The sequence below is a fragment of the Microcebus murinus genome, chromosome 15 (assembly GCF_040939455.1).
Source record: "Microcebus murinus isolate Inina chromosome 15, M.murinus_Inina_mat1.0, whole genome shotgun sequence".
NCBI classification, from domain to species: domain Eukaryota; kingdom Metazoa; phylum Chordata; class Mammalia; order Primates; family Cheirogaleidae; genus Microcebus; species Microcebus murinus.
The window spans coordinates 71,555,797-71,570,048 of record NC_134118.1 but is presented as its reverse complement, the minus strand read 5'-3'; the positions used below and the strand labels follow the sequence as shown (position 1 = coordinate 71,570,048).

The 14,252-nt window shown below is 39.7% G+C and overlaps 1 pseudogene; it reads right to left on the bottom strand.

The window, feature by feature from the left end:
* The window catches only part of LOC105874678 (large ribosomal subunit protein eL15-like), a 53,411-nt pseudogene extending 45,612 nt beyond the window's left edge, over positions 1–7,799 (bottom strand).
* Between the last annotated feature and the right edge of the window lie 6,453 nt (positions 7,800–14,252).

The window sequence follows — 14,252 nt, the reverse complement described above, 5'->3', positions numbered from 1 at the left end:
CCAAAATTTCTACAAATGAACACACATTGCTTTTATAATTTAAAGACAATAATTTTATAAAATCCATTTGGCAATAGCTTCACTAGCAATGTAAACCCAGCCAGGTCATTTTATCTTCTTTTTAAGTCTTCATTTACTGAAGTACCCATGATCCCAGTTACATTTTTCAGAGGTAGATATGTAATCTGTTTAAAAGTGTTGGAAAATAAATAAAGGAAAGGATTATCCTATTGAAAGCTGTTTTCATTGCTATGTAAAAATAAGAGGACATTTATTATTAATCTTCAATGCCTTCCTGAAAACTAAGAACAAAAATCTCAAAAATGGTTTGAACTTACAAAGCAGTAGCATTATTGTGTATACTTAACAATTCCAATCTATAGTTGCTGATGGCAAAAAGCTGACATCTATCATCAATAAACTAAGACCAAACTGAAAGAAAATTAAGATATCACCATGAAAGTAAAGAAATGTAATATTCTTCCTTTTTTAAAAACATGAAATATGAGAAAAAGTTTATTAAGCGAAATTTCAAATAGATTTCTGCCCATTTTTCATATTGATGCATTATTTCTGGAATGTTGGTTCATGATAGATTCTGTTTCTCAGTCAGGAATCAGAATATACTTATCTCCACCAAAGGTGGTTACAATAGGTTGTAATATTTGGTAGTCCCTCCTTGCTGCCTGCCAATTGCTAGCCAAAATAAAAGCTAAAATTATTATGGTGGTGATAAGAAAAGGGTAAGATAGATGACCAGATGTGTTGGATAAATGTGACATATGGAAATAGAAAGGGCAAGGTAGGATTACAGAGCTCCCAAAGACACATGGCTGCACTTAACTAGTATAATAATAGACTAACAATAATAACCAACATTACATTCAGTACACTCCTGAATTTCAGTCACCTTGACCATAGGAAGTCATGATGAAAATTATAAAATGTGTCCCTTTCTTACACTGTTCCAATGTGTTTTCTTATTATCTAAAGAGAAATATTATTAATAACAGTGGTTATGTCTTTAATTTACCAAGAATCCTCTTATACGTGAGGCCAGAATGTTTACTATTAGGTAGAAAAAAATCAAAGGCACAAAAATTTCTGACATTTACATTTTTACTTATGAAATTATAGAAACAAAGTTTTGAAGATTCATCAAGCTTAGGTCTCATAGAGGATTTAGGTATGCTAAAACCTATCTCTTATGTTGAATTTCTAGTCATATTTTTTTCTATAATAAAAATTTGCTGAGACTTTTTCCATGTCGGAGGAAAGAATAAGCCATTTCAAACCTTTATCATCCTTTGTGAAAGTCCGTTATTCTGCCAGAAATGTACAACGGCAGTAACCTCTAAGGGTAGTAACTTACAGAGGGAGTTACAAACTTAATACTGCTTTGGTGCTCTGGTGTGAGTGGGTCATCGTCGTTTTTAGAAAGATTAAGCAAGCCATGCTTTATTATTATAACATCAACCTCAAAGTATCTCTGATGAAAAAAAACTGAAGGAACAGGAATAAAATGTCAGTCTATGGTTCCATGTAGTAATCTTCTCCCCCTTAAATCACTAATTCTTCATGTACCTTTAGAAATTCAGCTGAGAAAAAAAGCTCCCCCAGGGAGTGACCAAAGTGATCAGAGTGCCAACATATTTTCGACAAAAGCAGCAGAAATATCACGGAACTGTCCCCATTCAGAAGTTCTCCTCTCAACGGCCTTTTCCCTCCACTTCAGTGAAAGAAAACAAATTCTCCTCGCAGGGTTTATGCATCGGCTGCTTGCTCATGCTCAGGCTAGAGATGTAAGTTCAACAGAGTTATATGTACAGTTATAGCATGCATAAAATTGCATGTTTCTCCTCTACTCGGCTTTATTTTAAAAGTGCAGGCCTATTTATTATGCAGCACGGTGAAGACCTACCAGCATGCCCACCATTTCTATCTGGGCACACCAGAAGAGACTTGGTGTTGCAGGGTCACAGTTACCTATTTGCTAAGCACCAGATATTCAGTGACAATGAAAGTAACTATGTCACTTATTTTTAAGAGTTTGACAGTTGAGAGACAATCAGTAGTGTCGGAGATAGCATGTAGCTGGGAGCTAAATATCACCTTGATCTAATCTCCGCTTTAATTTACGGGCTCTGTGATCGGCTGCATATTACGTAACCATTGTCATCCTCAGGGTCTTTATCATAAATAGCTACGTTTTTGAAATTTGGTGACAGTGACTAGATGTGAATAAAGTATGACTGAATGACACATATGATATATGCTCAGTAAGTAGAAATGGTTTTTTATTAAAACACTTGGTTAAAATACACTAGAAATTATTTAACAGGATATATACTTCTTGCACATTGAAAATTTGTACCTTTCCTATCAAAAAACATTCAAAGCATGAGGGAATTGTTTATAAAAGTTGTTAGTGATCCAAATAACAATTTTAAATATGTAACTTCCGGGTGTGGTGGCGCACGCCTGTAGTCCCAGCTACTTGGGAGGCTGGGGTGGGAAGATCACATGAGCCCAGGAGTTCAAGCCGGTAGTGAGCTATGATCAAACCTACACTAAACTATGGTCTGATAAAATATATATAGTTATATATATTTATATATAGTTATATATATAGTTTTGCTCGTTTTTATTTGTAGGCTTACACTCAATCATTGGTTCTCTACTTCTTTAACATCTCTCTTAGCTTCGAGACTGTAAGGTGGATGAGGTGAGGGACCAGGTCTGTTCTGCTACCCATCGCTTTCCCAGTTTCTAAAAACCAGTAGGCATTCAACAGATGTTGAGCGGTGGAATGAACACTAATGAACCCGCCATCAGGAGCAAGTGAGCGGCAGGCGTGGTGAATGCACAGCTGCACCGCCCTTGCCGGCCCACTAGGTTGGAATGAGAGCTGCGAGCAGTGCACCGTCCGCTGCACCGTCCACTCTCTGATCAGTCCACGGAGTCACTGTTATCGCTGGTGGTACAAATAACGTATGAAACTAATTTCGTTTTGCATTTATAAGTGACTTTACTACCGATTGGAGAAAAGGATCAGAAAACGTTCCTTTCTATAAAAGAAACCATGGAAAAGGCCGAGCCAGTATCTAGCCTGTTACCGCTGGGCTTCCCTGGAGGCTCTGCCGTGAGTCCACTTGCGGCACCAGCGGCGACATGTGCAAAGGACAAATCGGTTCTCCCTCCCGCACCAAGATGTGAGGCGGCCAGCGAGGGGGAAACCTGAGGAAGGGGTAGTTTAGCTTTATATTTTACTATCTGCCACTTCTTTTGAACAGCATGGGTGGTGCCTGGGGCCTCTGGCCGCACTCCCAGGAGCGCTGCCCCTGCCAGGCAGCATTTGCACCTTGGCGAGTGCTGATTGACTGTGAGAGAAAGATACGGTGCCCTGCTGGCAGCAGCTTTCTGGGAAAGACATTACACCTCCAGTCTGGTTGTGGGGAGGACCCGAGGAAGGAGGACTAGCAGCCGGCGCTAGTAGGTAGGGAACACTTTGATTCCTTTCTCCTTGCAGTTGTTCAGTCCACCGTTGATTTGAAAACCCACATTCCCTGGTCACAGATCATAGAAACATAATAAAATATGAAAGCAGTGAGGTTCCTCTTTTTCTTCTTCTTCTTCTTTCTCTCTCTCTCTCTCTCTTTTTTTTTTTTTTTACAGAGCATTATAAAAAGTTTGTTTTGCTGGCTAACAGCAGCCGAGGTACAAAGCTTTCTTCGTTAGGGTTTGCTGTTTGAACAGTCAGCTCGCTCTGCGAGAACATCAAACATATGTCCGCCAGATGCTGGGAACAGAGCTGTACTAAGGACTCGACTCAAGTGAACAATAATCTGTGGACAGCGGGTGTGAACCTGAGCCGGGCCAACACCTCATCAGACCGAATGGCTAATTGATTTCAAAATTAGACTTGGTATTTCTGAACAATAATCTTAAAAGGCAGCCATAAAATACATCAGGACCCTTTGAGCCAGCCAACCTTTCATCCAAATGGCTTATTACAAAGAGCTGGCACACCTGAACTTTGGCACAGTCAAATAAATCCAAAAGCAGCAAATGGAAACCACATTCGGCACTGGAGGTTTGTCAGGAGAAGTTTGTATTCGTGAGGAAACATGATTTTTGATTTTGAAAATAATTTTTGTGTTAGTGGCAGGAAGCAATTCATTGACTGTGTTTTACTCTGACACCTGTGATTTATGCAATAAAATATGCACAATAGGCATTTTGAGGGCTTTTGAGTATCACACACTCTTCGGAACTCCAGGAGCAGTCAGGGCATAGCAAGGGTTATAGTCGCTCCCTTAGTGATAACTTAATCGCGTGTGTAGGCCCACCCCTTTGAACTCTGAATAGCTGTTTTGTGGCATCAGGGTCCAAAAGGGTTTAAATCTGACTGCACTGCAATGACAATAAATTATACCAGTTATTTTAGAAATGCTTGGAATCTTATCTTGCCTTCAGAGCGCGCAAACTAAGATTACAATCCCTGGTTTAAAAGATGGCATCAATTCTGAGAACAAACAAGGATGTATTTCAATACCTTCCCCTTGCAGCATTTTATTAGTACTTCTACTGATACATACTGAAAATCCCTGTTAGAGAGAAAGGAAAGAAAGAAAGAAGGGAAAAAAAAAGAAAGAGAAGAAAAGAAAAGAGAGAGGCAAACAACAGAATATGAGGGTATGTGTGAGTGGGTAAAATGAATTAAAGAACTGACTGATTGCACAATTCATCTAAAAATGGACTTACTAATTTAATTGTCTGCCTATTTTAGGACAAAAGCTTTTGACATTTTCTTTGCACTTCTTATCCAAATAATTGACTCTATTTTTAAAATTTAATTTTATGTAAAGGCAGACTGCTTAACTGGAGGTATTTATTAAGCCGTTTAGCTGCTTTGATGGATGCTATCCAAAGATGACAAAATGTTTCATAAAGGAGAGAAGGAGAAGAAATAACATTAAGGAAAGGAAATGGAATCACCAACGTTGTTCTAACTCAGGACTCATACAGCAAAGAATTACCGTGAGCACAAAGGTGGCAGGCAGTGACCTTGGGGAATTTATCTCCCATTGAAATCATTTTCCCTTCCTAGGGCAATCTCTCTTCATTGTTCAAAGAAAAAAAAAAAAGCTGACAACCTAAGAGCAATTGTGATTATGACTTTTTTAACCAAGAAGTGACTCCCAGCTTTCCTCCTACATTACAGTCAGAGTCTGAGGAAAGGAAGTGGACGGAGGTCTGGCCCGCGTCTCCACGAAGTCACTGGGTGATCTTGGACACATCTTTTCTGGACTGCAGTTTCCTTATTTTTAAATGATGGGACTTGTACTAGATGATCTCTAAGGACTCTTTCAGTCCTAAAATACTACAAAGCCATAAAATAGTTCCTTCAGTTGAGAAAAACAAGCATGGTTTCAGGAAGTTGGTTTACTAACATTTTTCAACATAATGAGATAAAACTTTAATTATAAAGTACTATTTGAATTGGAAATAATTTTTTAGCTAGAATTAAACAGATGGAAATACCTCTTGCTAACTGTACTAGTACAGGGTAATAGCAAAATTCTCCAAAACAAAATTAGTTTCTGGGACCACATTCCTCAAATCAAATTCTCCATTTATCTAGTTAGCCAGCATATTCTGAGTGCTCCTTTTAGAAAGACAAATGAATATTCAAGATATCCAGATTCTCTAGAACTTTCCTGATGCCTAGAGTGTTGAATTCTGTCGAGCTTTAAATATTGTGAGGACTAACAACTCGGTCTCTGTTTAAGTATTATGTCAGTATAACCTAGAACAGGGGTCCTCAAACTATGGCCAGCGGGCCACGTGTGGCCCGCTGAGGACATTTATCCAGCCCGCCGGCTGTTTTTGCTGCCGCTGCCTGTCCTGCTTAGCAGCCGACTGGTCCCGGGCCCACAGCGCGTATGTGTGGAATGTGTGCCGCGCTCTCTTTTATCTCTTTTAAGTAGTTTTTAAACTTTTCTAAAATGGCAATAATAATGACAAGAATATTTAACAAGTGTATTCTAGAGGGCCAAGTGGTTTGCATGTAATAACTCGTTTAAACTTCACAATAAACTTACAAGGAGGATACTACCATATCTATGTTACTGATGAGGAAAAAAAGCTTGAAGAGGCTAACTAACATGCCCGCTTTATACAGTAGCTTTTGCCTGGCCATTACTTTTACCAATTCCCATTTTCTGCAGCAGACACTATTACTAGTGCAATGGATGTAGTCAATTGATTTAGTCATCCATTTAACAAATATTCACTGAAGGCCTGCCACGTGCCAACCACTATTCTCAGCATAGAGGAAACAGTGAACTTACACTTTGGGTTGGGGGATCAGAAAACAAATGAGTAAATACATAAATAAACAAGATTATCTCAGCGCCAAGATAAGCTTTGAGAGGGTTGCCATGCCTAACCATGCAAACGTGACTCCGAGTGTTGTGAAGAAAATATAGCAGAATGATGCTATATTGGAGAGTGAATGGGGAGTGATTTTAGATTAATAGTCAGGGAAGTCTTCTAGGAGGAGGTGACGTTTGAGCTGAGCTTTAAATGGCAAAAAGCATTCTGGCGTAGAAAGATCTTGGGCATGGGGCGCCAAGCAGAGCAAACAGCTGGTACAAAAACTTTGAGGCACGGATGAGTCTGCTGAGGGTGAGAAACATAAAGGCCAGTGGGGCTAGCGCCAGCAAACCTACAAGGGGCATGAGAGAAATGCAGACAAGAGGCCGTGTGTGGCCTTCTTAGCCCTGGTAAAGAGTGTAAAATGTGTTCCTAAAATACAAATGTCAACCTACCTTTTAGACTACTGTCATTGACATCTGCTTTAATGCTCTAAAACAGAGGTTTGTGGACTTTTCTGACTCAGGATGCTTGGAGATTTGGCGGGGGAAAAAACCATGAGCTATCTTCCCTGGAAAAATGTACATATATACAGAAATGTACACACTGTTTTAGGAGTTAATTGGGTTCATGTTCCCCCTGGAGTCTAGCCATGGATTTCAGGTTAAAAAAAAAAAATTCACAAAAACTATTTTACAGTGAGCTAAATGAATTGTGGCCATTAAATAATAATTATAATCCCCAACTAAGCAGACAGTTTCTCTCCCCAAAAAACTGTATAATCCAGACCATAAGGCACTTGCCCTACACAAGGCCAAGTTTCTAGTTTCAACCTTAGAGCTGTATTGTTTTAACAGATCCACAATCTCCTTTCTGCAATTCTGACATGCAAAAGCCAAGTTCTTAAAGCTGAAACAATTTTAGTAACTCGTTTACAAGCAACATTTGACCAATTTGGTCAATCTTTGACCAATTCAACATTTCAATTGATCCGAGGCTATTTATAATGGTTATCTGTGCTACTTATGTTTTGCAGCAAAGTAATATATTGGATTATAGAGAGATGCGTTGGGATCAACTTGTGAGGTCCCATAATATATAGTGAGTGATATATGTCTATATGCACCTACATATGTACACACATACAGCCCCTACATCCAAATAAATTAAAATCCTAAAACACATGAGGCCTCGCGATGTCTGGGTAAAGAGCCGCAGACCTGTGTAACTTACCTTCCTTCTGAAATTTTTCCTGAGTATTTGACATCTTCCCTGTGTATTCAGGACACCAAAAAAAAAAAAAAAAAAAAAATCAGCACACAGGGCTCTAACCTCTTACGCCCATCTGGAATTCTGATGGGATTTCGACGACAGCCTGCTTTTTCCTCGGTGCTGTCCACCTCAGGAGTAGGGAGGCTCATCGGACACCATGAATGTTCTCCCTCCACGTGTAAAAGAAACACCTGAAGCAAATTAATCTGTGCTTATCCAGTGGGATGTTCACAGGGTCCCGCAGCCTCACCCACCTGCGAAGGGTGGTCCATTGACTTAGCTGCCGTGCACAGCTGGGCGCTGCAGGAAGCCTGGTCTCTGGAGAGGCTGTTCCAGGAATTATTCTTAACATATTCCCCATCCCGTTTCTTTCTTTGTTTTCTGTGTTCTGACTTAACCTTAATTTATATAGTCTAGTTTTGCATTCTCAAGGCATTTTGCCATCGTTAAGTTGCTAATACTTACCACATTGCCTTAAAGGAGGCATTATTCTCCTTGGGCTGTGCAGAAACCCAGAGATGGGTTGAGCAATTTGCTCAAGGAATCAGAATGTGAGTGAGTTACTGGACTTCAATTAGGACTCGGAGTTTCATACGTACTGTTCTTTTCTCAGGTCTCTGGGGCATAGTGTTATTATCTGGGAACTGTTCCCAAAGACCAAACTAAATTATCCCTAGCTAGGGTGCTGCCTCTTGACATATAAATACTTCTCAGGGCAAAAGATGGGGGAGGAACTGTAAAGAAATGCTGCCTAATTCCCCTAATGTATTAATGTATTGAATATAATGAAAGTATTAGCTCTTCTTTGGTCTCTGTAAAATCATCGCCTGTTACTTAAATACATTTTGACACAACCATTGAAAACCTAACACAATTATACTTTAAAAAATAAAATATTATATTGAAACTACTAGATTTGCACTTTTGTGGAGGTACGTCATCTATTGTCTCTGAGGTCCGTATATGCTACCTTGAAAAATTAAGATTAGGTTTTGCAGGTAGTAGACTATCAGGGGGAAAAAATGTATATTTTAGGAAACTTTCTAGCAGAGATCTGCTGATATTCAAATATTTCTTTTAACACAAATCTAAAAATTGGACACGTGACTTAAGAAGGAAAGGAGGTAAAATTAGGAGGAGTTATTCTTCTCTGGCTTTCCCCGGTCCTTTCTTTGGGCGACAGCGTGGGTGGACACCTGGCAGCTTCCCTCCTCCTCTGCCCCTCCCTGCGTCTTGGAAACTGACCTGTTCCCAGGTACAGGCAGGTCGCATCCGCGTCCATCTTACCCTGCACCTCAGGCTCGAGCTGCTGTCGCATCTGCTCTTGCACATATCAACTTTCCATCTAGACATATTCCGTGACTCCAGAAGTCTCATTTGGCAAGTTAGTTCTGCACTTGTATTTTTACGCTGCCTGCCGTCTCCGACAGTGCCAGCGACAAACACTGTCTGGAGTCTCTGGACGGCCTCCTTCTGTATTCATCTCTCACTGACAGAAAGACAGCACGTTCCCACCTGCAAAACGCTGCCTTGCTCACACGCCTCACTCCCCTAGAAGTCCACGGAGCAGCTTCATCTGCCCGAGAGATGCCACCGCCCCACGACACAGCTGCCCGGCGGCCGAGCTCAAACCGCGCGGCTCCCACCCCCAAAACCTCTCAGTGGCTCTCAGGATGACAGAGCTCAAAAAAAGGGCTACATTAACTGCTCCTTTCGTTCCTCGTTCAATTATCACATTTATGTGTTCCCTGAAACAGTTTAGGGTGTGCCTTTTTCTCCAGCCGTGGCCCTGGTTTTTGGTCTCTAAGGGCGTGGCACAATTTCCTCCTAGCACGTGCACTTACTTGCACACGTCAGAGCTTCTCCCGTGCCGTTCCACACATTGTAACTTCCTCCCTTTCATCTTGACCTCTTCCGCGTCCATCAACAAGTCTTTCCTTATTAACTTTACATGCCCCCAGTCTCTCCGCTGCCCAGTTGTTTGTTACTGCTATTTTCATACTTTTGGCTTTTTAAATTCCCATTTGGTAAATTCTTGTTACTCTCATCTCACTCGTCATCTCTTCCCTTTGTCTCAAAGGACACAGAGTTTACAGATTCGGTACCTATTCCGTCTTAAATGCACAATGCCAATTCTACACTGCCTTTGTTCAAAAAATGTTTTTTTTTTTGTTTGTTTAAAAACATATATCTTGAAAAATTAATGTACATTTTTCTGTAAGGTAAAACTCAATATGCGATGTGAAGGTCAGTGTTTCAGAAGGTGGGTGCTGAAGTCAAACTGTCTTGGATGGAATTCCGGCCCAACCCTAATTACCAGCTCTGCACACTCAGGCAAGCAACTTCCCTGTGCCTCAGTCTCCCCATTAGTTACACAGGAATAATCATGATACGTACCCCTTAAGATGAGTATGAGATTTTAATAAGAAAATGCACTCAAAGAATTTAATAGAATCTGGCACATAGTAAATGCTCATGAAATGCAACTATTATCAATTTATTTAAAAGTACATTTAGTTTATGATGTGAATTCCAACACGCTGACCATTGGAGGAGGAGGTGCAGAGAGCAGAGTGGAAAAGAATTTGCGATATAGATATTTGGTTTCATCAGGTATTAGAGTTGTGGCTTTAATCATAGTGTGTCCTACTGGAAAATTTCATATTTTTAATTATTTAAGTTAAACATAGTATGTATTAGTTTAAAGAGAATTTATGCACACAGATATGGGAATTTCCTTATGTGTTTTCAGTATTAAATAAATGTGAATGTGAGCCGGGCACGGTGGCTCACGCCTGTAATCCTAGCACTCTGGGAGGCTGAGGCGGGCGGATCGCTTGAGGTCAGGAGTTCGAAACCAGCCTGAGAAAGAGCGAGACCCCGTTTCTACTTTACTATGAAATAGAAAGAAATTCATTGGCCAACTAATATATATAGAAAAAAATTAGCCAGGCATGGTGGCGCATGCCTGTAGTCCCAGCTACTCGGGAGGCTGAGGCAGCAGGATTGCTTGAGCCCAGGAGATTGAGGTTGCTGTGAGCTAGGCTGACGCCACGGCACTCACTCTAGCCTGGGAAACAAAGCGAGACTCTGTCTCAAAACAAAACAAACAAAAAAAAAACAATAAATGCGAATGTGAATATTCTCCCTTGACCTGGTCCTCTTTACCAATCCAAATAAAAAGTCCTAGAATATAGTGTTCTCATCTTACTGGAACCATTAGCCCTAAAAACTGGCACAGAGAAGTTTTTATATCTCTTTCTCAGCAGCCATACTTATGTCTAAATTTTCCCCAAATCTACAGTCAGTGGAAACATCCTGGTAATAGAACTCTCTAGTAACATGCAGTTAGCAAATCGTCAAGTAATATCCAGTGAATTTAATTTAATAATGTTTTGCTATAAGCATAAAATGAAAACCAATAAGACCTTATTCCGATTTGTGAAAACCATATTTACAGCAATTAGACATACATTTACATGAGTAAGTAAAATACGCCCTGCAAACACCTTTAAAAAATTAGGGGTAATTTTACTAGTTTAAGAGCTAAAAGTCCCAGTCAAGCTATTTTCTTAACAAGAAGATCAAGAAAGTCTTCCGATCAAGACTGCTAGTGAGTTCCTGTTCTGAAGTGTATCATGCTCACTGGACACATAATAACCACAGAATATATAGAAACTAAGCCTTACAAGGCTACGTAAGGAAACAGAAGGAAGACAGTTACCCACAATTGTCCAGTTGGGTTGTTATAAAAAGCACCTTAGACCGGGTGACTTATCAATGGCATAATTTTTTGCTCATAGTCTGGAGGCTGAGAAGTGTGAGACCCTGGTGCCAGCATATTTAGCATCTAGCAAGGGATCATTCCTCATAGATGGTGACTCCTGTGTGTCCTCACAGGGCAAAAGGGGCAAACAGGCTTTCTCAAGCCTCTTTCATAGGAGCCCTCATGACTTAATAACTTTCCAGAAGGTCGCACTCCTTAATATTATCACGTCAAGCATTACATTCCAACACAGAAATCTGGAGAGACACCAGCACTCAGACTGCAGCAATAATGGATTAAAAACACAGCCAAAGCACAACGCTATGAGTCAGCTTTAGGCCTGGCCTAACCGCAGATGGTACCAGATGGAGGGACTGCCAGTGACTACGACAGAAACCAAGACCCCCACGCCCACACTTGTGATCTGACACAGCACATCTCTGATGTCACTAATGGTTGCTGAGTAGTGATATGAGGCAGGATTTCACACGGTATGAAGGCGAGCCCCTAACCCCAGAAAGGGAGAGAAAGACAGGGAGAGAGAGAGAGAGAGCGAGAGCACCCTGGAAATTTGCCTTCATTTTCAAAACTCCAAAACACATGAAAAAAACCCTTCAGTGAGGAAGACAGTCGCCAGAGTATGAATTCATTCACATAAAATTAAAATGATATGATGCCATGTAAAGTTTTATTTAAGTACATTTATGCTTTCCAAGCACATGCAAGGAAATAAAACACACAAGAATATCTGTGAAAGAAAAAGTTAGAAAAAGAAGGAAAGAAGAAACGGAAAAAAGTCAAATAGATGTAAAATACAAAATCACAGGAATAAAAAAATTGTAATTGAAATGGCTCAGCAGAATAGACAAATGTTAGACTAGACACAGGGAAAGAATTAGGTAATACTTGAGCATTCTCACAGAACTCAGTACGCAGAGATGGAAAATGAAAAGATACACATACATTTAATAGGAAAATAAAGTGCACGGAGAATAAATTGAGAGCCGCAATAGGTGCTCAGTAGAAGTTCCAAAGAGTAGAATGGAGTAAGTGGTAGGAAAACAATGTTTTAATTTATGGTTTCTGAAAATTTCTTCCATTTGAAAATGCAAGAAACAGATGAAATAATGAATTATCTGATTGAAAATGTACTTGAACGAGAACAAATTAAAAAAAATAAAACCACTACATTGAAACATATTACTGTAAAAAGGTAGAACCAAAAAGATGAAAAGAAAAATCCCAAAAAGCCATCATAGGAAAAACAGACTATGTTAGACAGAAAACAAGCAAATTGCACAGGCATCAGGAGATGCCAGATGGCAACACAATAAATATTTTTTAAACACATAAGAAAATGCAGTTCTTAAATAAAAAATTGTTATCCTGGCTATCTGCCCTTGAAGAATAAGGACAACATAAAAATATTTTCAAAAATAGGATAAGGGAATGTATCTCTCACAAGCTTTTCCTTAAAAGAACCAAACAGCAAAATAAAAAGTAAAGCTTGAAAGAAGGAGTAAATAACAGATCCTTTGGGTAGTTTAATTTCTTAGAAAATTTATAATTTTGTATACATGTTAAATTTCATAATAACAATACCGTCAATATCTTTCAAACTAGAAAAAAAAAATAATGGGGTCTAACACTATCAACAAAATATGTGACAGGTGTGATGGGCTAAATTTTGTTTCCCAAAATTCATATGTGGAATCTCTCAGGCCTGGTACCTCTGAATGTGACTGAATCTGAAGATAGGGCCTTTAAAGAAGTGATTGAGTGAAAATGAGGTCATAAGGGTAGGGTCCTAATTAGGTTAAAAATGGGGTTATAATCCAGTTTGACTCTTGCCCTGATAAAAACAGAAAATTTGGACATCCAAGAGGGATATCAGGGACACACACACACACACACACACACACACACACACACACACACACACACAGAGGAAAGACCATGTGAGGACACAGGGAGAAGGCAACCTCCTGAAGACCAAGGAGACAGGCCTGAGGAGGAGTCAAACCTGCTGACATCTTAGCCTCAGACTCCTAACCTCCACGACTATGAAAAAAGTATAACAATATACTGTAATAAAATTTATGCAAATGTGTAACATTGTCTCTCTCCCCCCCACCCCTTCTCTCTCATCCATCCATCTCTCTCTCAAAATATCTCAGTATTTTTGACCATGGGTAACTGGAACCACAGAAAGGGAAACCTCAGGTAAGGGGGACTGGTGTACTCCTTGCCTCCACACATGCATAGAGTCCCCCATTATCAACATCCGTCTCTAGAATGGTACATTTACTACAATTGATGAATCAGCATGGGCTCATTATTATGGCCCAAAGTCTATAGTTTAGTTAGAGTTCATTCTTGGTGTTGGATATTCTGTGGATTTGGACAAATGTCTAATGACATATATCCACTCTCAGGGTATCATGTACAGTAGTTGCACTGCCCCAAAATGCCTCTGCATTCCACCTATTCTTTCCTCCCTCCCTCCAACCCCTGGAAACCACTGATATTTTTACTGTCTGCATAGTTTTGTCTTTTTCCATAACATCACATATATCCATATATGTGATTTTAATTCATATTCACATATGAATTATATAGCATGTAGCCTTTTCAAATTGGCAAAGTCTTTCGCTTGGAAATTTCCATTTAAATTTCCTCCTTATCTTTCCATGCTTGATGGCACAATTCTTTTTCAGTGCTGAATAATATTCCATTGTCTGGATGGACCATAGTTTATTTATTTATTTACCTGCTGAAGGAGACCTTGGCTGTTTCAAGTTTTGGCAATTATAAATAAAGTTGCTATAAACACGTA